Genomic DNA, 25,444 nt, shown 5'->3' on the forward strand with positions numbered 1-25,444 from the left:
GGAAAAACATAAATATTGTTGAAATTTGATGTATCCCAAAATAACCGTTTGAGGTTAACCTTTGAAGAAGTATGAATATTTTAACATATTATTTTCCTTTAATGCAGTTTTTTCCTTCAGGCAAAATAAAATCTCCTTGAAGCCTGTGGTGGAAATTGACAGTGGGTAGTCAGTGGATTTGACAACAGTTAGCCAAAATATTTGGCAGGCTTTTCCTAAAATCCTTTGCCATTTTGGAAGACTTGTAAATTAAGTCCTTCTACAGCAATTTCTACTTTCTCTCTTGAAAGGTTGGACCTTTTTGGGGGATGTTATTTTGTCAGGCATTTAACTTTGAGAGATTTTAGAGAAAAAGCTTTTTTGCACTTAGATAAAAGCTTTCTTACTTTCTTGGTATTGTGAGTAACATGTTAGTTATGTTACTTAAAAAGCTAACCAAAGGAAATCAGAATTCCATCTGTCATTTAATAGGCATCTGTTTTATTTTGTTAGTGCATTAATATTATCTATAGATTCTTAAAATTCAGTTGATGTGAAGTATAATACATTTTTCTTATTTGTATGCTTAATATTTGTCATAGACTATAACTGCTATATAAAAAATTTTGTAATTTTCTCATAGGCACTTAGGTTGACATAGTTTAAACTACTGTTTTGTGGGTCTTATAACTTTAAAAATTGATTAAAGCCAGTAAGAAGAATGGAAGCCAAAGCTTATAAAATGTTGTCAGTTTGTTAAAACTGAATCTATTTCCCAAGCCCAATATTACTTAACAGAAAAAAAGCCTCCCAGTTTATCTTTGAAGTATTGGGGAGCATTTTTCCAACATTCACATTTTTGCAAATTTTATCATTGGCAACAAATACTGTAAGTTTTTCTTGAAGTATCAGGCTCACTTTGTTCATTTTTGGGGAAATGTAGGCCAAATACAGAAGTCCAAGCAAAAAAAAAAAAGGTCTAGTTTATATACTGAGTTCCCTAGAGAACTGTGTGTGTCCCTGAAATTTCAACAATTTGAGGGAGGCATTGTTTGACAGGGTCAGAGACATTAAGGAACTTGCTCAGAGTCACACAGCAGATAAGCACTGAAAATGGAATTTGAATCCAAGGCTGGATCAATAGGGCAAGGCTTCAATCACTGAGGATTTTACCCCTGCTCTGCCTCTTCCTACTTGTGCAAGGTTAGTCACTGCATCTATTTCATTATCCATGGGATGAAAATGAAAAATCCCTACCTCTTAAGGACGACAATGTGGCTAGAGACTGCATACATTTTAACATTGTCTATAAATGTTAGGGAGTGAGCCTATTTTACCTAGAACCAAATGTGTGAGAACATTGTTGAATAAAATCCTCAACTGACTGAAACCAAGCTGACCAGTTTCCTTAATTAGCAGGAATAGTGGGCTTCTAATTTGCCGAGAAGGAGGAAAATCACAAGAAAATAAGCTGACATCTAGCACTTACTATGAAACAAAAAGTCTGAGAAAAGAAACTCTGGAGCAGTAGTAATTCAATTGCCTCCAAAGTACCTTTTTATTTCTTCCTGACCTTGATCATGCGAATGATCATCAACAATCCACAGGGCCCAAATGTTAAAAAATGTGTGTGTTGGTATGCGAGTTTCTGGGGGTGGTTATTGGCATTCAACTAAGATCATTGTTACAGGGGGCAGTTTTTTGGGGGGGGCTGGAGCACGGTAAAATATGGGGCCCTAAGAAAGGGCCAAAATACCTGCAAGGTGCAGTAGCAAATGCTAACGTCTGCTCACCAGGCGCCACACGCGCTCTGAGTGCTGCCATCTGTAAATTCACCTGGTCCTCAAAGCAGTTCTAGGACTTAGGTACTCTTCTTACACCCATTCACAGGCAACAAACGGAGGCATGGAGAAGTTAGATGACTTGCCTAAGACCATACAGCTAGAACGTGCTACAGCGAGGATCTATCCACTTCGCATTTTTCAATTTTATTCAGCATATCCTCTGACTTGGTGATAAACCTTAGGGGAGAACTAATACTCATTTGACATCTACTTGTATCCCAGGTACTTCCTCCTACTTACTAACACCCCCGTATTTCCTAATCTTTCTCCCTGTTGACTGCTGATTTAGAACAACAGACAAAGATAACCCTTTTACTCCCATCCCCATTTGGGGAATTGTTTTGATGTTCAGAGATTCATTGTATTTCCCAGGGTCACACACACACACAAGGGACAAAGAATTTGATGTCAGGTCTTTATGACTTTATTCCGCTCCGTTCTGAGTGGAATACCTGAATATGAAACCAAATACTCTAGTTAAATATGAAACAGAAAGAATATTTACCCCAGTCTTGAGGTACCAATTGTGACTTTTGAATTATACACTTCATGTCGGTTTTAGGTGTCTGAGAAATAGACACCAAAATGGAATTAGATGTGTTAAGAGGCATATTAAGGGAAATGCCTGTGGGGGACAAAGGGGAAAAGGAGCAGGAATAGGCAATTCAGAATGTGATATAGGGCTGACATCTGTGAAAAGAGAGAGGGAAATAAGGATTACTTAGTAGAAGTGGCCTCAAACTGAAGAGCGGTTCTGAGAGTCTTGGCCAGGCCAATGGAAAGATCTTTAGCAAAAACTGACCAGCAGAGGAGTCGTGTGTAGAGCAGGATTTGCCCAGGTCAGTAGCCCATTGCATGGCTTTGGTGTGAAGACTACAGCAGACTCGGAGGGGCAGCAGAAGAACCCTGCCAACCACTTGCATTTCTCGCGGTAGTTCCTCCTGCAGGGAGAGCTCAGTGGCACCCCCAGTGGTCTCTCTGGCTATTTGCACAGGTGCTCATGAGAAGACAACGCCTGGAGATGGTGATTCACTAGGATACTCACAGTGACCGTGGATGTGACTTTCTTTCATGTTGAAACAGTTACAAGTATACAGATTTAGAAGAGTGAGGCAAGGGAGAGTTGCAGCCTGGTTTCTTTGGATTTCCCTTTGATGGATCCCATGTTACCTGAAAACACATCCAGGAGGGAGAGGGTAACAAAAGACAGAAAACAATCCTGTTCACACTGAAGCAGGTTGACTTGCAGGGGAAGCAGCAGCTGGGCCAGCTCTGTCTACACAGGGCTGGGGTGCAGAGAGGAGCCCCGGAACCACAGCCCTGGAACTCTTTCTGTCATCTCTGCTCTGCTCTGTCATCTGCTGGTGGTCAGTTAGGTTCTGTGAATGCGGGTCCCCCTGGCTGCCCCAGCAGAGACAGGGGAAGGGACCTTGGTCATGCACTTCAAGGGGTAAACAGTGCCCTTCTGGAAACCTCCAAGGCAGAAGAGGCAGAAAGGGACACGGGGAAACCCAGGAACATGGGGCCACTTACATAACTCTTCCTTTTTATTCATTCATTTAGAAAAATGTCTTTTTGACTCACTGTATGTTCTAATTGGTGTGTGAGGCTCTGAAGATGCAACCATAAGCAAGAAGTATTCCCTAGGAACTCGGTATAATCAGGAGAGATTTGGGGTCTTCTACAAACCATGGCAGGTTTCCATGACTTATTTTAACCAGGGAGTCTATTCTTATTGAGTTCTTCCTTGAGGACAGGCAGGGCGGTGAAGGAGAGGAACACGTTTGTCAGAGCTACTTTATTTCCCTACAGTGTGTGTGAAAAATGACAGAGAAGCTGCCTCCAAACATCTCAACTCAGAATATATCCTTGTGCTTCAGAAAGGAAAAACAAAAACAAAAACAAAAACAAAAAACAGACGATCAAAATGATCCAGACAAGGGAAATTTAATTCTAGGATCCCTGATGGAGGTCCAGAATTGTCATTCTCTCTCTCTAGTTTGTTTCTTTTCTAACTAATTGTAAAACTGCCTTTGAACTGTAAACAGAAGGCCTAGAATTGTATCCCAGGGTCTTGTATCAGGTTATCTTCATGTTAAGTGTTAGGCACCTTGTAAACAATTTCAATATGTAAGGAGTTATTTTATAATGAATAGGCTTGGCAAAGCGCCTCACTCCCGTCACACCCCTCCCAGTGTTCTGGACATTGAGGACCAGACCCAGCAGGATGGTGGGGGGAGGCATTCTCAACAGAAGGGGACTTCTATAACACAATCAGAAAGAGCAGTATGTTCATGGAAGCATAAGACAAGAATTAGGGAAGTGAAAAATGAGGTTCAAAGATAGCCAGATAAAAAGGGGCCAGAGCATTCTGTGCTTTCCAAGAGGTTGTCTTTATCCCACAAGCTTTGAAAGCCACTGACAGCCTCTCAGCTACCCCAAGAGTAAATCAGCGAATCTGTGTTTTGGAAACATCTCTTCAGTGGCAACAAGGACAGATTTGTAAGAGGCGAGTTGGGAAGTGAGGAAATGAGTTAAGAAGTTACTGCAGATAATGGAGGCCTGAAGTGGCTTTTTGGCAATGAGAGAGGAGAAGCCTTAGGAAGATAGCCAGAGAGTCAAAATGAAAGGGAGTTAAGGAAAGGGGATTATTTGAGGACAAAGTCCACGTCTCTTAAAGTCTCTGGGAAACCTTCCTGTACCAAGACAACATTTAGGTTTGTATGTCTTACAATGCTAGGACAAATTAAAATAACTAACGTTTATTAGATATTCCGTATGAGTCAAACAGTATCGTCACATGTACTACATGAACTTACATGTTAGTATAAGTAATTACAATTATGACGAAGACATAAAATAGGCAGAAAGTAGAACAAGCACTTATAGCAAAGATATTTAATTTCAGGAAACTTTATAGGGAATTATGGTAGTCATCTCCAGTTAATTTACTCAGCTCCCATAGTAATTTATTGGGCTCCCATTACTAGCAGAATCTCCTGTGTACAAGGAAAAGACTCCCCCAAATTAAGCAATTCACCCTTCCACTTATCAAGTCTCCCACATTCAGTTTGGGATCTTAAGTCATACCAAGAATATTCTTAGTATTTTACGTTTGGTGTCAAGTGACCACTGGTATTTCCATGTAGTGAAGAGAGCAAACAAAATAGTCAGGAGGGTCCAATTTGTCACAACCAGAATCAGCCGACCCTGAGAGGAGCTTGGAGGAAGGCTGGTAGGTAGCATGGACTGACTCAGGAGCTGTTTCCAAGCACACCACCGTGTGTATTTCTTGAGCATCTGCTGTATGCCTGAAACTGTGTGAAGAGCTTTATATGATCCCACAATAAACCTTTAAAGTAAAGAATAAATGTTCCGTCTTTACAGGTGAAGAAACTAAGGCAGAGAGATGAAATGACTTTACCAATGTCACACTGGGAGTTCATGAAGGCTAGAGGTCACATCACTGTCCGCTTCCAAACTCTGTGCGCTTTCTACTACACCATATTAGCTCTATCAACGTTCAGTGTAGAAACAGCGAATGTGGATTGAACATCCTCAACGTGCCAGGCCCTGTGAAGGTTTCCGGGATTCCACAGGTAAGTAAAGCACACACCTGCCCTTGAGCGGCAAACAGATAAAAAGAGCCACGGGCATAAGCAGAATTTCAGTGCAAGGAAGTCAGCAGAATGTAGAATGATGAGGAGAATACTTTGGAAACATGAACTCAAGCTGGGGTCCAAGGAGGACTTTCTGGAGAGTATGATGCCTTTGCTTGAGGCGAATCAGTGAGATTTGGTGAGAAAAGGAAGGTGGGTGGGGCAGGGAGCCGGAAGTAAGTGGCAAGAAATGAGATGAAACTTGAGAGAGAGCCTGAGGCCAGCCCATGGAGAGGCCAGGCGGGCTTTCACGGGCATGAGGAGCCTGGAATATTTTGTTAACTTGGCCTTTATCTCCGGCAATGGGCAGCCCTTGATGGGTTTTGAAAGGGTCCAGAATATGCCACTGAGGCATAAAAATTATTTTAAGCAAGAAGCATGAGTTCCTGAAATCAAACTTACTGTCCTAAAAGCAGAGCCTCCCTAAAGAACTCAATTGTCACATATCACCTTCCCCAGAGCAGCCAGGGAAGACGGAATGTTATCACTGGAGATGAGAAGCCTCCACACCACCCTTAAATAGGCACTGTCCAAAACTATTTCCCATCTGTTCTCTTAAGGGCCCATTTATCTTTTCAAAAGTTATTTGTGTTCCCGTAAGTGCCCTTTCTCCCAATCCTTTTACTAAGAAGTTACTTGTTTTCCTTTAAATGCCTTCCCACCCTCCCCTGTTAGGATATTATATAAGCCCCAAATTCTAACCACCCCTCCGACACTTCTGTGTAAACTCCTGTGTGCATGAGATTAAATCTTTCTGTTGCTACTCTTTTTTCAGTTTAATCTGCAGACCCCAAAAGCTAAGCCTAAGAGGGTAGATGAGAAGTTCTCCCTCCCTGACAGTTTCAAGCCAGATTTCCATGCCAGAGAGGTCATTTTGGTTGCATTTGGAGTAGCAGCTTTCAGGAACAGAGTGGGTGGAGTCCATGTGACAAGAATGAAGACAGGAAACCTGGCTGTCAACTGTCACAGACAGCACTTAACCTCCCTCCTGCATCCACTCACTCTCATTTGGGTAGGTAGACCTATCCCAGTTCCGTTCTGAAGAACCACCTCATCTTCCGCTCCCAGTCTAGTGGGGAAAGGCTTTCAGTTGGAGTTGATTTCACATCCAGCTTTAATGGTGAGCATGTGATACAGACCTGGCCAGTGAGAATAATACACACTCTTGACCCCAGTGATTGTTTCACAGGTGGACATGGAAACCACTTAACATCTATCAGGTGCATGAGACTTCTATCAAGCCAGCTGAGCGAGGTGGGTGCTTTTTTGCTTTTTCTACTGGGCTTGAGTCTAGGAGCACATGGGCTTGGTTTTGTAGGCAGCCTTCTTGTCACCATGCAGAGTCTGAAAATGAGAGCAATACGGCTGACAGCAGGTCCAAGAGAGATGGGTGCCAATGTTCAGTGCCTGGATCACATCATGCCTGAGAATGATTCAGGACATTTATTCAGCTAATACAGTTCACATTTTGCTTAAACTAACGTTAAAGTTGGAATTTCTGCCATTTGGGAAAAAAATAAGAAAAACAAGCATGTCTGCGGAAGCCATTTGCAATACTCTGGGTCAGAGGAAATCATGAAATTTTGAATCGAATCGAAGAATTTCTTGCCAAAAAGAATTGGACGTATATTGCCGTATCACCTCTCTGCACCTCAGTTTTCTTATTTGTAAAATGGATTTGTTTCTGTCGCTTTTCAGTTGTCTCTCTGTCTAACACTGTGAGCTGTGCTGAGTTTCATGCTAATGCATTTGTTGCGGTCACGGTTAGGCTAAAGATGCCTTCTCACCACCCAGTTGCACTTCCCCACAGTTTTCCTGGTTCTTCTGTGAGCAGGGAGCTTTAAATTTAACCGAGATCTGGTAGAGAGATTCATAGCTAAAGAAACAGTTTAAATGGCTCCCCAATAATCCTCTTTTCTGCAGAAGCTCATGAGAAACCTGAGTTGGCTATATACATCCTCTACCCTTCATGGTAAGGAAGATTATTCCATGAAAAATTCACTAGTGCTTTGGGTCTCAAGTGCTCAGTTCCCCTACCCCAGAGGGTTCATAACTCCCCCTGAAAAGACAGTGAATTTAATCTGCAGGGCAGAATGCATCTGAATACTCAGTCTTGCCGAGACAGGAGGTTAGACATGCATTTGCTTCCCTGTGACATTCTGCAGAGCGTTACCTCTTTCCCTTTGTTTACAGCTATAAGATCATGGAAAGGTTATCAAGAGATGGTGCAAAATGTGGATTCATTTGAATTATATGGCAACATCCACAGAGTGGAATTGAAAGTCTTGCACTTGTGTTTTCATGCACAGCAATAATTTGGTGCGTTATGGCTCTAGTGCACTTGGAAGCAAGAAGAGTTCTCTCCTTTATGATACAGGCTTGATGGAAACTCACCCCATACTGGCTAAATGAAGTCGTGCCTCATACTTTTCAGACAACACATTCCATTTGATTCAATCCCTCAAGTGTTATTGAGCTCTGTGATAGATGCTGGAAATATAAACATAAAAAAAGACATGATTCCTGTCCTCAGAGCTCAAACTTTGATAGCGGAGGGAGGCAAGTAAACAAATTTAGAGTCCAGCACAGTAAGGGCAAAGGAATGGCCTGAGAAAGAGGGGAATTGTGCACAGAGGAGGGAATGATGGACTGTGCCGCAGGAGAAACTGGAAGGAGCAATTACCTGGGATGGATTTCGAAAAAGGAAGTAGAACGAGTGGATATGGCGTGGCTGTTACTGCACTGCAGGGAGAGAGAGCAGCAGGCGAAGATACAGACTCAGGAAGCCGCTGGGCGTTGCGCTGATGATAACTGGTTTACCATGGCTGTGCGGTGAGTGCCCAGAGAGAGAGGCCACAACAGAGAGGGTTCTGGGAGATCACGTTGGGCTGGAGGAGCAGGGGGAGGGGCCCCTGAGGTGATAGGCCAGATAAAGAGCAGAACAGTTGTAGTAGGAATGGAAATGGGGGACAGGGGACAGTCTAGGGGGCAGGACAGGAAGGACAGGGTGACTGATTGGTCTGTGGAGGGTGGTGGGGGAGTTAAGACTGCCTCAGGTAACGGAGAGCTTGCACAGCACTGTTTTTCTTGGGCAGCAAACAGCATGGAGCTTCTTTCCCTGCAGACCTGGCGATAGTGTCAGGAACTAAGTTTCATGTAGGTAAAGTATTCAGAACCTCTCTTAACCTCACACCTAAGACAAATTTTCCAATCTTGTTAATCTAGGTGAGACTTTCATTTCCACCTGCCCCACCCCAGCGTCTGGGTTTCATTTTGTTTGGAACTTGGGTGAGAAAGAGGAGTGCAATTCATCAGCCCCTTCAAACACCAAAACGTGAGTTCAGTTGGCTTTTTCAACCACACTCAGCTTTGTCCTCATTCATTTGTTTGAAGTATGAATATGTGTAGGGTCAGTGGCAGAATTTCCAGAATCTCCCACCTGGCCTTAGTTCATTTACGTGTCAGCAGGTGTTTACCACTGCAGCCTCCAAGGATCCAGGCAAGTGGTGGAGAGGAAATGGCCCCCCTCTCCTCCCCTCAGTTACGGTGTCGGCCTGTCACCAAGGACCGATCCGCAGAGTTCCTCCTGGAAGGGGTGGGGAGGGGAGGGATCATGCTCTGTGGCTGCAGAGACACAGGGCACCAGGTGGGCTTGGCTGCCGGGGACCTGTGGCCAGAGGGCATGGAGAAGCCAGGCCTCGCTGTGAGCAACAAAAAGGGTTTCTCCCAGCCTGCCCTTCCCCTTGCCTTACTTCAGCTTCACTGGATTATTTGCTCCTGGAAGGGGACCCCTTTACCCCCAAGAGCTACAATATGTTATTCACACAAAGAAGGTGCTATGCAGTGCGCCACGTCTCCTGGCCACCAGGCTTCCTCCCGTGCTCCCATTTCTGTGCCAGTTCTTTCTCCGGCCTCTGACTGGGCAGAGACTGAAGCTTCCTGCAGTGCCACTGACTCTGTGGACCCTCCTCTGTGATGAGCCATTTTGCTGGCGTTTCCCACCTCACAGCCGACCGTACCCTGGATATCTGCTCTGAGGGCTTCTAAGGGACTTTTTCTCAATTTTACACAGCTAATAAGGTTTGACCATCTAGTGGGTGTCACAGTAAAAATTCCAGTTTATTCTGTTATTGTCTAGAAAAGTTAAAATTACTTTCCAACTGGGTGAAATTACTTCCTCTGGTTTTGTAGAAGGACCTATTAATTATGCCTTGAAACTGATGATAAACCTACTAGGCTTAATGATCAGTCAATACTTCTTAAAACAATGAGTATTTAAAACAGCTCTCCAATGGTACCTAAATACTGCAGTGCTAGACTATTCTGGCAAAACCCAAAGATCCCTGCCAACAGAATTTTGTCTATTTAGGCTTCTTTGGCTATATTTTACTTTATGTCCCTAAGTCATAAAATTTGGAAATTTTATTATTGAAAGTTTATTTTTCCCAGTGCCCACGGGTAGGGGATTAAGTGAGTACTTATGGAGTTTCTAAAACATACCTATTCTTCGTTTGAACTATGTTATCTTATTCAATCCCCTATAGCTCTTTTAAGGTAATAAAACCAAGGCTCTGAGAGGTTAGGTGAGTCCCCTGATATAACACAGGCAAAAAGTCATGAAGTGGCAACTTGAAACCAGGGCCTCAAAATTCATGTTCTTTTTGAGTAATAAAATACGGATCCTAGTGAAATGTTTTTCTAGTTTAAAATCGGAAATGTGAAGCAATATAGTAATGAGTATGAATTCCTATAATGCCCCCATTGTTACCTTTGTGCTTTCTGAAATTAAGTGTGGACAAATTAATAGCTCTTTTATAGAAGAAATACACATACTGAAGAAATGTAAAACAAATCAAATCACATTCAGTACTAAGTATGGGGATAAAAATGTCTATTTCATAGCTAAGAAAATGACACTCTTTTAGACAGTTCAGGAAAAATGCTTCTGTTGTATTCAAAAACAGGAATAATTCTATTACAATGAATCAGTTTATGGAGCTTGAGGTACACCTGAGAAATGTGCATATTTTATGTGGGTCTGCTCAGGGAAAGAGAATTTAATCATTGCATTTAGGCCAATAATGAGTATGAAATTCTGTAGCATTGTTCTGTTTCAATGATAATGATGATTCCCTTGAACATATAAGCTGCTATTCATTTAACAAAGTGCTCTCAGTAATGTAAGTCCGTTTGATTTATTTGATGCTCACAACAGTGCTAATAGGAATTAACATCCCAATTTTAGCAATAGTGAAACTGAGGGTCAAGTGCTGTGTCTGGACCACACGGTGGGCTAAGTGGTGGAAGTGGAGATGGGGCCAGGATTTTGATTCCCGGACTCTCTCATGATCACATGCTGTTTCCAGAAAGTTAGTTCTCCACTTGTTGGATTCTTTAAAGAGCATTTGGACTCTTAGATTATTTTAGAATCCTAGAATGCCGGGGGTTTCTGAAGGTGCCTGATAAATAGCACCTTGCTTTCCAACTCAGGTTCTAGATAAATTAATAGGAAAAAACCAAAACAACCTTGGCTGATAGAGTGCGAACCTCTCCCTTTCATTACTGCAAAGGCCGAGCTGGAGTCCGTAGCGAGGAGTGAGGGCCTGCGATCCGCACTCTAGGACTGAGCTCAGTGGCGGGCGGCTCCGGGTGGGGCAGACGGCCCCAGGCTGCCCCGGGAGGAGGAGCAGCAGGACACAGTGTCAGACCCCAGGCTCGGCTCCCAAGGAGGAAAAGGAAGGGTCTGAGCTGATCCTGTCTGCTTTATGCTTCCCAAATTTAACAAACCCTCTGTCTCCTTTGGGAATGAATGGGTAAAACAATGAGGTGCATTAGAGTCAGTGGACATTCAAGTCCTTAGAAGAAACATCAGGCATTGGAGGCAAGATATAAAATCTGACATTCCTGTGTGTTATTCATTCACTCATTCATTGGTTCATCCCATGTATTCATTGCTTTCTCTGTGCCAGGCACCATTGACACAGGTGAACAATTCTGTGACAGTCTTTGTCTTCATGGAGATTAATTTCCAGTCAATTAGGGTGACTATTATCAAAAGAATAAAAGATAACAAGGGTTAGTCAGGATGTACAGAAATTATAACCCCATGCACTATTGATGGGAATGTAAAAGAGCATAGCCACCATGGAAACCAGTACAGAGGTTCCTCCAAAAATGAAAAATAGGATTACCATGTGATCCAGCAATCCCCCTACAGGTTATATGTCCAAAGAAAATGAAATCAGGATCTCAAAGAGATATCTGCACACCCTTCTTCATAGTAAAATTATTCACAATGGCCATGATATGGAAACAACCTAAACAGACATTAATGATAATTAGATAAAGAAAAGTGGTACATACATACAATGGAATATTATTCAGCCCTAAAAAAGAGTAAATCCTACCATATTGAAACAACATGATGAACCTGGAGCACACAAAACAATCCAGTCACAGAACAAATGTCACATGATGCCCTTTACATGAAGTATCTTAAGTAGTTAAAACTACAGAAGCAGAAAGTATATTGGTGGTTACCAGGGGTTGGGAGGAAGGGAAAATGGAGTTGTTCAGTATGTACAAAGTTTTAGTTTTGCAAGATGAGTAAGTTCTAGAGATCTGTGGAACATAGTGCCTGTAATTAACAATACTGTGCCATACACTGAAAAATCTGTTAAGAGAGTAGATTTCAAGTTAAATGTTCTTACCATACCAAAAAAAGGAGGTAGGAGGAAACTTTTGGAGGTGGTGGACAGGTTGCTGGTTTCATGGGTATATGCATATGTTCATACCCATCAAATTGAATACATTAAATATGGGCAGTTTTTTCTATATCCATTACACCTCAGTAAAGCTGTTAAAAATTATATAAACAATACAAACAAGTAAACAGCCAACCAGATGATTTCTCCAAATAATAAAGGCAACAAAGTAAATGATGCAGGGTATTGTGGTCTAGTGACTGGGGAAGTGTCTGCCTTATCCTTTCTTGTTCCTCAGTGTCAGGGGCACAGAGCAGCAGAACTGGCCCACATGGCTGTATGCCTTTGTTGCAATCACTGAGCTTCTCCCAGCCTTGATTTTGCCTGGTCTTGGCCACCTCTGTCCTCAAACTCCTAAATTAGGTTCATCTGGGTTCCCAGATTGATAGGCATACAGATTCCCAGCACCCTTGTCCTGTGTCATCCCCACCAGAGTGTCTGAGACCATGGTCTTCAGAATCTGCATTCTTGCTAAGCCCACGGCTAACACAGGTGATTCTTGGATTGCATGTGGTACAGAGTTGCTCCAGGGATATAAGTGGCTCCAGCCCCAACTGGGCATCAAGCCACATTAACTAAAAGTCTCACTTTTTCATGATTCAGATTTTTGTGAAATCCTGACTCTATATCTGTGTAGCCTTAAGCATGTTGCTCAAATTTTCTTTTCCTTTATGTTCACATCTGTAAAATGAGACAAATAGTTCCTCTAACTCGGGACTGGTTAATCTATTAAAAGAGACGTTATCCATGAAAGGGCATAACGGAGTGACTAGAGTAGCAGGTGCTTATAAATCTGCAACAAGTAAAAATAATGAATGAATAGATCTATGGCATATTTTCCAAACCTAGTTCAATTTCATTCCCTGTTCCATTTAGGGGAGATTTCTTTTCTTTCCATAACTGAGCATCTTCTTTAGTAATAGCCAAATACCCCCAAACCTCAAGGACCAAGGGCTCTTTTCTTTTTTAATTTTTAATTAACTATCAATTAATCCTCCCAGGCCAGAGTTCTCATTATGACATTACATTCATCACCAGCTCTGTTATCTGTTTAGAGACTTCTCTTCCCCCAGTACTACCAAGCAGTCAGTCTACAATCTCTCACCTGGTCAGTGTTGACATTGTTTTAGGGGAATAGCGCACATGGTGAATCTATGCCCATTTTCATGATTTACATGCTACGGTTTGAAAAGTTGTATGTTCACTGCAGTACTCTACACCTCATGAGGCACAATGCTCAGCACACAGTTGTTACTTGGTTCAAAAACATAAGAGTAACTCTCATGACCCATGCCGGTTCCCAGGGGCATCTGTCTTCACTCTGTGTTGAAACTTTTGCCTGCTAAGGTGTTTGATCTGTGAGATTATGCAGAGCAGAAAGTATTTGCTTAGTCTGTTATGAAAATGTTGGAAAGTGAAAAAAAAAATCTTGGCTGCTGCCACAAAAATAAAGATTAAGAAATGCTTCAGAAAAGCACAGAGAAAGAGGAGCTAAAATACCTGTGTTAGTAGAGTTACAGAAAAGGATTTTAGGAAAGACTTTTAGAAGGTGAAACAATATAGTCCCTTTAGTAAGAATGTTTCCTCATCTAGATTGTGATATTTGTATTTGTTAACTGTGCCTCTTATGCTTCATCTTTACCATTTATTATTTACTATCTATTTATTATGGGATGTGGGCCTTAGAGTGGTTCAGGGAGTAGATTCTGAGGAGAGAATCTGGGTCAATTATAGAACAACCTTGGACAAGCTACTTAGCTTGTATCAATGTCAATTCCTCCAGCTATAAAATGGGAACAAATCAAATGTTGCACAGGTTTGGTGTTTAAAGGCGGAGATGCTGGGCACTCGGCAGGGTGGCATGTTTTGGGTGAACACTCAGTGTGTGTTCACCACATCATAATCACCAGCTCTTCAAGTCTATAATGCTGGGCTATACCCACTACTCAGAACCTCTTTGAGAAAGTAGGCAGTGACCTATCTCCTGCCCCAAATAATGCAGGATTTGATGCTCAGTTCTTCAGGTGTCTGATTACATGTCATGTATCAGAAAGACCTTTCTCGAATGCCGCATCTAAAGAGCACCTTCTACTTCCTCTGGCCATTCTTTGCCCCTTACCTTCATTAATTTTTCTCCAAGTCACCTATCACTACTGGTCACCTTCTGGATTTATTTGGTTTTCATCTGTTCCCCCTTTTCTTACCCACTCATACAATTGTGTCATGAGGACAGGACTCTGTTTTGCTCACTGGCCTATTGCAGGGCCAATATTATGTGTTTTTTAATGAGTTGTCAACTCAGGTGAATAAAAGCTCAAAAAGAAGTGATGCAAATCATGGCTTGTTTTTAATCTGGTCACCCTCTGACTCAAGAGTGAATCATGGCTTCCTATTGCTGGTACGCTCTGCCTACCTTTTTTTAAAGGATTCCATGACTCACGTACCTGAACCTATCCACCCTTTTTCCTGGGCCTTCACAATTATATGTTTTCTCTGAGGTGACCCCTTAATTTATCACCCAAATGTGGCATATATTTAAGAATGAAATGGGGAACCACCAAAACTGGAGAGCTATTAAAATGACAAAGAACAAATGGGGAGCTATTAAAGCTGTTTTTAAAAATACCGTTGGGGCAGTACATATCACTGGGGACGTCTGTTCACCCATATTTATTTGCTCCAGTCTGAACAATTTCTTCAGTGAGCTACACAAACATCATAAACGTCATACCCAGGCCCCTCTGGTACCTTTTCTTAGGCTAAGTTTTCTCCTTTCCTCACTAGGTGTCTATTTTCCACTCCATAGTTTTAGATATTCAAACTATGACAATTTGACCTGAAAATAAGAATTTCCCTGACTACTCCTTCTCTCCCAATGGGACTATCCCGTTCAGGGCTGGGGATGAGGATGGCTTAGGGGAGGGAAGTGTCTTTTTTCCTGGGCTTCATTCTAGGGTATTGATTTTGATCTCATTTTTTTATGGCCTAAACTTTGAAAAATAGTTTTCTAATTCCCATGTCAGGATTCAGTCACTCACATTAACACAGTTCATCAGTGCCTGGATTTGGGTTCAAATTATGGACTAACTCCAAAGTCAAATATCTTTCCAATATTGCCTCTTATGCAATGAAGTGTTTCTGAGTCACTTTTATTTTACTATGTTTTGTCTATACAACTAGATGGTAAACATTTGAAGCAAACCATTAAAACATTTTTGTCAACAACATTTATCCTAATGGTGAATAGGCAGTATGCAGATATATAATTTACATTACTGTGAATTTAAGTATAAGTTAAAACATAATTATATCAATTTTTGCAGTTCATTGAGATTAAAAGCAGGATTTAAAATAAACAAATATGGTGATTATTTCCATAATGTAATCCCTTGGGAGTAGGATCATTTCTCATATGTAAAATGCCTTTATTTTCACTACCTTATTTATTTTTCCCAATTATGAAGGTACTATTATCCCAATTTGACAGATAAAGAAACTGAGTCTGGAGAGGTTAACCAGTGTAATAATAAGATACTATAAAATAATGGAAAACAGATAAATTTTCACCAGAAATACTATTTGTTAAGTATTGCTTTGGACACTGCTAGTCTCTAAAGCTCTAAATGTAGAATCATGCAAAATGGCATTTTTGAGGAAAAATGTCAACTTCTATAAAAATAGTGTTTAAAGTTTAGTTGTGGCTTATATATAACCTCGAACTTTCCATCAGACTTTTCTTTGAAAGAAATCAGTTTTTATTTTAACAAGCTAGTTTCTACTATAAAATAAGTATAAGCAGATTTTGTTTATCAAGTACTTACAATAAATGCAGTAGTAATCATTTGTTGCTTTTAAAACAATACATTTTTAGAAAATAAAAATAAATTTTCACATAGTCCTAAAGGCTTAGAAATCCTATAGAATGATGTGTTTTATCAAAATTTTAGCTTAGAATATCAATAAAATACAGAAATACCATGAAATTATAAGCAATGAACAACATCATTTATTAAAGAGCTCTGATGTCTGCCCATTTTGGAGAATGGACATAAAGTGTCAATAAAAGAAAAATAGAGAAAATATGAACATAAATAAATGTGGAAGGATTTATATTTCTAGTTCCACATGTAAGGAGCTTGGAAGTAGCCACTCTGTCCTCATAAGTAAAAAGCTGAACAGACTGAAAAATCAGTAACTCTTTTAAGATCCCTAAAAGAGGTGAAGATGGGACTAACTGCTGCCCCCATGATTAGAGAGTCTGAAGAGCTATAGAGGGAGTAAGAAGATCAGTGATTGCCAGGGTACGGTCAGGAAGGATGAATAGCCATAGCACGGAGGACTTCTGGGTATTAAAAATACTCTGTAAGATACTACAATGACAGATACATGTCATGTGTTTGTCCAAACCCATAAAATGTGTACACCACCAAGGGTGAACCCTAATGTAAGCTCCAGACTGTTAATTAAGATGTGTCAATGTAAGTTCATCAGTTGTAAAACATGTACCACTGTGGTGGGGAATGCTGACATTGGGGGAGACTATGCATATGTAGGGGTAGGGGGGTAGATGAGCAATCTCTGTACCTTCCTCTTAATTTTGTTCTGAACCTAAATTGATGTAAAATATAATGTCTTTTAAAAATTTTTGGAAAAGAATTAGTTTTGAGAAGAGCCAAAGGGTGACATGACAGGGATCTAAGTTAATGACATGTCAACACCAGCCATCTGGAGTGGGTCAGAATCTGTAAGAAAGAGTGCCCTGTGCCTAGACAATGGGAGTGCTGGTAGCCAAGCGGGCACACACAGAGGAGTGACAGGACCACAGGCGTGGGAGAGTGACTACCGCGGCAGAGGCAGCCAACGTCCTTGAGTCATGGCTCTTGCTCTGTCCCCCTGCTTCCTTTTGACCTTGCCTTAGCAACAGCTAGCATCTTGCTTCCCAAACTGCAGGTGCCACCAGAAATCTGGATGCTGGTATGGCAGAATACCAGTTGCCATCCAGCTGGGGGAAATACAATCCCTAACACCTGTAAGCCTATACCTGACCGAGGAACAGTCCCTTGGGCATGCCCTTGATATTTCCAAGGACTAATTCTATCCTCTGTAGTATCTTAATCCACAGTATCTTAAAAGTGAGGACAGTTTCTTGTCAATACTCCAAAGGCTCTGACCACTGCCACACTCATGTCTGAGCTTACCAAATAAGAATCTCTTTCTAATTCCTACTTGGAAGAAAAAGCAAGCACCACCGACTTCAGAAACTCGGGAGGTTCCCTGAATTTAGTTCCCAAGCAGATCTTGGTCTGGGTTGGTCTGTAACCACCACCACCTCGCCCTTGTGCATAGTTGATACTGTGTGTGTGAATGTTTGGGTTACTCTGTTGTACTCTGTGAAGACCTTTAGGATAAGTATGGAGTCTGCTGAAAGGTAAATTTCCACCAGTTAATTTAAAAGTTAGGTTCTTAAAAAGGTAAAACCAGAACTCAGGAGACAAATCGTAGTGGTAGGGAAATGGGATTTCCCTCTTTCCTCTGTATCTCAATCACTTTTTAGGGTGAATTCTCCAGGTGTGATTCTGGCTAAACATCTACGATGGTGTCCTTCCCCTGGTATAAGGCAGGGAGCAAGGAAATGATAGTACCTAGAGTATCCAAGAGTCACTTGCCCTGATGAGCTAACTTCACATGGTTTCCTGGTTATTGTCTTACTATTATCTGCTGAATCATAAAGAACATTTTGCTACTTGCTAGGATATTGTCTCAGCTAAGCTTCAAAGCATACTATTAAAAGATAAAGTCAATAATGAGCATGAAAATGACCCCTTCTCTTTCTTCCTAGTCTTTAATTCCAGAGACAAAATAGTCATGACAGCAGCAATCAGTAAGAAATTGCAATAGGAACTAAAGGTGAATAGGTGCCTCTCGTTTGGAGAAATTTCTTTAGCACCAGTCCTGAAAGATCTGGGTCTTCTCTTCCTTGAGATAGATTTAATTTTCATTTCATTTGATTTACCTGAACTTAAGTTACTAAATTACAAAAGTATTTTAAAGGACTAAAGCTTATTGATGGCTCTTTATTGTTTTGGTGAAGATCTAAAATATATGTAAGTCTTTATGGAATAATAAAGACTGATAACAATAAAAAAATTAAAAACACAAATTTTTATTTAGCTCTCCATCGTAACAATGCCAATAACAAGTTGTCCAAATAGAACAAGAATTTATATTTGCTCATGTTGGGTTTTTTGTATGCTTATATAAGTTTTCCATAATGGAAACTATTATTCAGATGGAATTCTGCATTCTTGATTTTGACATTAAGTTAAGAGTCTCCACTTTGGTATTGTTTCTATACTTACTCTTTTTAAAGTCTGATCATTAACCCTTCCAACTGAAAATAAACTGACACACCAATTAATAATACACATAACATTTGCCTTCAGCTCCTTTGTTTCGTCCTTGTATACATTTTTAAGTCTCAGAAAGTAGGATCCAAACACTATCTGAAAGCCTTTAGCAAGAACGGCTTTTAATTTGTTCACAAAGAAAATGATGTTTAGAAAAATGGAATGGTGATGGAAGTCACACTGCAAACCAAACAGGGTGCTAAAAAGAGCACAGAACAGCTTGGTTTGGAAGCCTCAGGCCCAGGAACCTGAGACAGGAGGCAAAGCACCTTGCTCTTCAGTCTCAGGAGAGAAAGAGAGTAAGCTTTCCTCTTCAGACTCACAGGGAAGCAGCAGCCCCGTGTCGCCCAGTGGAGCCTGTCAGACACAGCGTGATGGACAGGATGGCCTCAACAGCTTCATTTTAATAGTTGCACATTTACTGCAAAGGGCATTAGGAAAATATTACCAGTATGTATAATTTTCACGCATGTATAGTTTTAGGAATGTTTTTGCTCAATACCAGACTAAAATTTAAAAGTGCATAGATTTAAAGTCAATTTAAAATGACTTTAAAATATGAATCATTGCTCTGTTTGTACAGAGATATGGTAAAAATAAAAATGATGGCATGTGAACGACTTGAGATTGGAGACATTGGTGTAAAGGCGTCAGGAAATTAGAACTGATTTTCAGCTCTGTTGCTGATCAGCTGCTCCCACCTCGCTGCTTAGTTATCTAGACCTCAGCTTTGTTATCAATATGACATGAGGAATTTTGTTAGATGATCTTTAAACTTCCTTTATACCTTTATGACATTGGTGAAAACATGAAAATCATTTTCTGTAAGAAACCTGGAATCTTTTATTCCTTGAAAAGCAATGATCTGAATGAGGTCTATATTATCATGCTCCATCCATCAGAATATTTGATTGGCTAGAAACCCCTCTTTTCCCCCAGTTAAACTTCTGACATGCTGGATATGACAGAATCTGTCATTTCACAGTTCTCATTGCCTCGAATAGATAATATTTCCAGGCTTTGACCACACTCTCAAGTGATGGCATACCATGTTATAAAATTGTTGAAAAACAATAGGAAGAGAAAACCTAAAACAGTTAAAGAAAAGAAGATATTACACACAAGGGGGACAGAATTAAGCCAAGCCAGAAAATGATGGAAGTGACTGATATTTTTTAAGTGGTAAAATAAAATTGATAAAATTATCATTCTAGAACTTATATCCAGATAAAATATCCTTCCAAACTAAAGGCTAAATAAAAATATTTAAATAAAGGCTGAAAGAATTTGTCACCTGTAGACTTTTACTGCAAGACATATGAAAGGAAGTTCTTCGAGCTGAAGGAAAATGAAATAAGATGAAAAATCAGGTCTAGCAAAGGAATGAGGAGCACCGGGCATAGCAAACATGTGGGTAAAATAAATGGAGAAGTGATTGATTGTTGCTTATTTAGAAAAATTTGGTATTCAACATTCATTTTTAGGGATGAATAACATCGGATGTGGCTATTTTTCAGTGAAGAAATTGTGTCTGAAGTTCACAGCCTACTGGTTGTCATCTAATTGGGGGTATTATGTATTTGCAATACTCTCTGTGAATTCACTTTTGCATAAATACATCCATTAGAAATAATTTGATGAGTATGGGGAAGAAGAAGATGGAGACTTGACAATGTATCTAGTTGTTGATCTCTTTACTTTGTTCTCATGTAATTTTCCCTGCAAATTAGGTAGGCATCATAACCCCATGACAGAGATAAGAAACTGGACCCCGATAAGTTAAGCAATGTGACCAAGGTATATGGTTAATTTACTTCTCATTTGGTTCTCAAGTCCCAGATCAATATAACTCTAGCCTCTTCATTGGTTTTATGGAGACATTGTGTTTTATGGTGTTCTAAAGGTCCATGCCAGGAAAGGTGCTCCAAGAGTAGATAGCACCTCTTAACTGAGTGGTCACTGTACTCCTCTGGTTCTCAGTTTTTACATCACAAGGGGAGACAGGGGTTGAGAATGGTACCTTTTCCCCTCCCATCTCTGTGACCTTTCATTCTAAGTCCAAAGCACTTCTTGGTGTACCCCATTCACCCAGTCCTGGCACCGGCATCCTGGTGTACCTGTATCATTCTACCTAAACATCTCCCCATGATCAATTGCTAAGCCCCACTGATTCTATTCCCTACATGTTTCTCAGAGTCCTCCATTGCTTTTTATCACTATTGCTTTTGCCCTAGCCTAGGGCATCTGCATTTCTTGTCTGAAACATTGAAATAGCTTCCTAATTCATTTCCCTATATTCAGTCCATGCAGCAGTTTAAACCCTTTAAAAAACCAAGATATTTCAAATATGTAGAAAAATCAGAAAAGAATAGAAAATATATGCAACTAGATTCAGAATTAACAAATGTGAATTTTGCCATTTGCTTCAGGTTGCTTTGAAAGAAATTAAGTATATTTTTTATTGAAGCCCCAATTTGTATATCTCATAGTTTTCATTTCCATCCCTCATCTCACAAAGGTACACAGTACTCTAAAGATGGTGTGCAGCCCTATGAGCTATTATTTCCAAAAATGAGACCATGAGAAGATCTACATATTGCAGGGCCTAAAGTTTTACAATCTGGGCAAGGGCGACCTGTTTAAGAAAAAAATTACTAAATTCAAAATTATGCACAGAAGTTTATGTTTATTTAGAAAATGAAACTGATAACAATTGAAAAAAAGTTAAAACTGAAAAATATTCCATAAATGACAAAGTTCAGAAAAATAATATTTTGTTAACTAAAGACTCTACTCATCTCTGTAACACTTTTTCTCTTCAGTTTTGGCTGCATATTCTTTGACTGACATTTCATAGGAATGCTTTTATAATACCATTTTCTATAAAGAGAATAGAAAGGTAATTAAATTTTTTCTCCAACACAGTAGATTAAAACTTGTTTCTTTGTTTTGGATGGTTTAGAATAATTTATTTAAGTTTTACTTCATCTTGGTAATGTCTTGTAAACTTGGGGGATTGTTGTCCAATTTGGGAAAAAGTTTGATTAAATTTCCCTCATACATAAGCTGTAATATTTCAGGGTAAATCAAATTTTCTTGTGCAATGACTAGTCTTAAATACCCTTTAAATTGAAGACACTGATTAATCACTACCCGCATCTTCTGGTGCTGGATACCTTAGGAAATATTCATAATCACATATGATCTCTGGCCCTCCACTTGCATGTCCTGATGACAGGTGAGTTAGCACAGAGGACAAGGAGAGTGTTTCTGGAAGCCATTCCTACATGGGGATCTGTATACAAGGGAGTGACTGAGTCACACAAATACACTCCCCTAAACCCAGACTAAATGCACATTCAAATCCACTTTCCCCTAGTAGATTTTAAAGCTTCTCAAGACTATTCCAAAGACCCTGGCACCAGAGGAAATTCAACAAAGGGAAAATTGAAGTGGAAAGAGATAATAGTCTTAACTGCTTAAGGTTAAAAGATCAGAATTTTGCAAAATTTACAAAAGTATAGGACCATGAGAACAGCATACCAGTGTTCCTCCCAGGACTTTGGAAAGGGCTTATAAGAGAGAAGCCTGAAGCTGATTATTTCCACTAGTGTCATAGCAAATGCCCGTGTGATGACCACATGTACAGTGCTGTTTGCAGACCCTGCTCATCTGTCATGGTGCCTTTGAGTAAATTGGTAAAAAGATGCTCCTCTAGGTGGACACATCTCCAAGAGTGATGGCTTTATAAGCAGCAGCATCTTCATGTAAATAGCATGGTGCCGCGTTCTCCAGGCCCATGAAGCTCTGCGAGGAGCGAGGCTTGGCTAGCAGGGTGGGGGCCAGATTTTTTTTCTCTGTGTGGTTCGAGGTAGAAATCTATTTATATTTGTTTTTATGTAAAAGTGACCAGTTTTCCCCAATACCATTTATTGAACTGCTCATCTTTCATCTCTGACCTGCACTGCTAATTCTGCCACATGCCAAATTTCCTTGTGTGAGAGGGTTCTTGATTCTGGCCCATGTATTAATTTGCTTATTCCTACAACATGCTGAAATCTTTTAATTTCAACTTTTAAAAAATGCCTTGATATCCATTAAATAGTTCTCCCTCTTCCTTCCTTGTCTCCTTCTCCATCTGCAAAATTGCTTGGCTCTTCTTGGCTGACACATCATACGTCCACACACATCAACTCTACTGTGATTTTGTTTGAAATTTCATTGTTTATTGATTACCTTGTGGAAAAAAATGATATCTTTTTAATAGTGTATTCTTCTATTGAAAAATACAGTCTGTATCTCTGTTAATTTAGGTCCTTGAACCAAAATAGTAGCAGAAGAATGAAGGATTAGATTGATTAAATCAGTCTAAAATGGAGTCATTAGCCCATAAGTGGAAATATTGTGGAGGCAGAATGACTTTCAAGTAATATCTGACACTGACTCAGTTTTCTCTGCCTGGGTACAGGATGCAGCTAGGGAGAGTTTAGTGTTTGTAAACACTTAACACAAGGGCAGAGATTGTTATTATGTGTTATAATTCTAACACTCACTTGTGGTGTAAGAATGAGAGTGTAAATACACAAAGGAGTACCAAGTTTTCCTTCTTTCCCCAACCCAACAAGACTTTGTCCATGTGCAAAGAGCTACCACAATGTCCTTCAGGTAACCAAGTGCCAAGGGGAAAGCTGCATTCATACAACTCTGCAGAACCACCTCAGTTCCACTAAATGCTGAATTCTGGCTAGATAGTTAGAACTTACATTAGAAATAATGTCGTTCACTTCCATGATTGCATCTATAGTCAGCAATTTCAGAAATGAATCATTTGAAAAAAATATTTCTCAGGCTTGCTGAAATCATGGCACAAAGGACTCGTGTGTATAGAAATTCTCAAGCATTGTGTCTTTGAATATCATTGCTTCCCCATTCTTTCATTGATTCAACCTAGAACTCCTTTTATATGTATTTGTATCTCCTCAATTGTTCTTCATACTGTGTATTTATATCTTTTTCTGTAGCTTTCCTTTGTTTTTGTTTTTTTTCTGAGCTATGTTGTTCTGCATGATGTCCTGGGGTTGCTACTTGAAGGACTGTGAAGGGTCGGAGATTTTACACTCCTTACCATCATTAGATTGACACAGTTTTATATATACACTGATAAGAAAACAGAAACCTCTAGGTCAAAGACAAAGACAGCTTTTACTCACAGCAAAGCCACAGCTAGGGTAACATGGTAGCTTAGGATCAACAAGCCCTCACACGCATTGGGTGACATGGTGAGGGCCAGGCCACACCTTATATGCAGGGTGCATGCAGTGCAGGAGAAGAACCTTGAGTTTTGGCAACTCTGATCTCATATGGAAGCTGCTGGTAAACCTGCCCATCCTCTCCTCCAAAGAGAGATGTGGTTTTTATTATCCTGGCATAAAAGCAAACATTTCTGGGGAGGGAAAAATATGTTTCTAGGTTTATTACCTTAGAATATCTCCAGGGAGAGACATCTCAAAATCTCTCCAGGAGTCACTGTCTTTATCTTTACTTACCGATAATGTAAATACATTTTCTCCAGAGGGAGGTCCTGCATCTATTTCCAGGGCTACCTGCTTGGATACACATTCCTGAAAAGATAGCCCTGGAACACATGCACTGTGAATGCCTGGATGTGCAGGTATGTGATAAATTCATGGAAAATTCTCTCCCAACACAGATTATCTTCACTATATATATTCTTTCTTGAGATGTTCTAATCTTTGAACCCATGAACTAAATAAATGTCTATGTAACTCTTTTAAAATTTCATTTGTTTCTTTTAAAATCTTCCTTTTCATGTCCTCTGTTCTTGAATTAAAATTATTTTTAAAAAGCTCTCTTTAAATATGACTATTTTAAAATCCTTTTTAAATTGTTCTTGCTTTGCTAATTTCCTTTTGGTTGGACTGAGTCTCTTATTTTTCCTTTTAGATTTTTTATTTCTGTGTGGTTTTTGTTTGTTTGTTTTGGTAAAAGAATCATGTGGTCTGAGTTATGGAGATACTTCAATGGCCTCATGCTTGCCTCTGACAATGTCCAGGGTTTCTGCAATTCTGACTCAATTATTTCACCAACTGTTTTGGTCTGGGATTTGTATACCAAAAGTATATTTGGACCACACATTTGTACCCACAGTTCTAGCTAAAGTTTCTGCTTTCCTCTGGTTTTTTAATGCCTGTATAGAGCTAAAATGCATTGAGCACTTATTATGTGGCACGTACAGTGCTAAGTGCTTTACATATATTATCTCACTTTACCCCTGCTATAACCTTGAGATATATACATTATTAATCCCATTTTATGAATGGGAGAGTGAAGCTTGCAAAGATTAAATTATTTTCCCATAATCACAAAGCTATTAGTTGGCAGAACTAAGTTTCAAGCCCCAGGCCCCCACTCTTAATCTCTACATTGAGTGTCTTTTGAAGAGCACAAAAGGAATATATACTAAGTGAATGAATGAATGATCTAGAAAAAATCATAAATATATAAAAGCTTCCAATATCTCTCCTCCTTACCATCTCCCAAATGCTCCTAAGGTCAGTGTCAGGATGTCCACAGCTCATCAACTCAACCATAACAACTGTGATGCTATAAAACCTGCAGGAGAGTCAGAACTACTGCTGTCCTCCCCCAAATACTTGAAGGCATTTCACAGTCTTCCCACCTGCATGCAAAATGCTATTAAAAGATTGTGCTGAGAAGTGCCGCAGAGGCCAGTGCTCTCCCAGTCTGAACAGCTGCCTTCCCGCCGACAT

The 25,444-nt window shown here is 40.1% G+C and overlaps 1 protein-coding gene across 1 annotated transcript in view; it reads left to right on the plus strand.

The window, feature by feature from the left end:
- The first annotated feature begins 1,708 nt into the window (after positions 1 to 1,708).
- The window catches only part of LOC130682824 (serine/threonine-protein kinase TAO1-like), a 232,708-nt gene continuing 208,972 nt past the window's right edge, over positions 1,709 to 25,444 (plus strand). The window contains exons 1-5 of the mRNA XM_057497772.1: positions 1,709 to 2,045; positions 5,211 to 5,422; positions 6,672 to 6,736; positions 7,676 to 8,314; positions 8,708 to 8,816. The gene's annotated coding sequence lies outside the window, so the exon portion shown is untranslated. The remainder of the gene's footprint in view (positions 2,046 to 5,210; positions 5,423 to 6,671; positions 6,737 to 7,675; positions 8,315 to 8,707; positions 8,817 to 25,444) is intronic.

Source organism: Manis pentadactyla, chromosome 3 (assembly GCF_030020395.1).
Source record: "Manis pentadactyla isolate mManPen7 chromosome 3, mManPen7.hap1, whole genome shotgun sequence".
Classification (NCBI taxonomy): Eukaryota; Metazoa; Chordata; class Mammalia; order Pholidota; family Manidae; genus Manis; species Manis pentadactyla.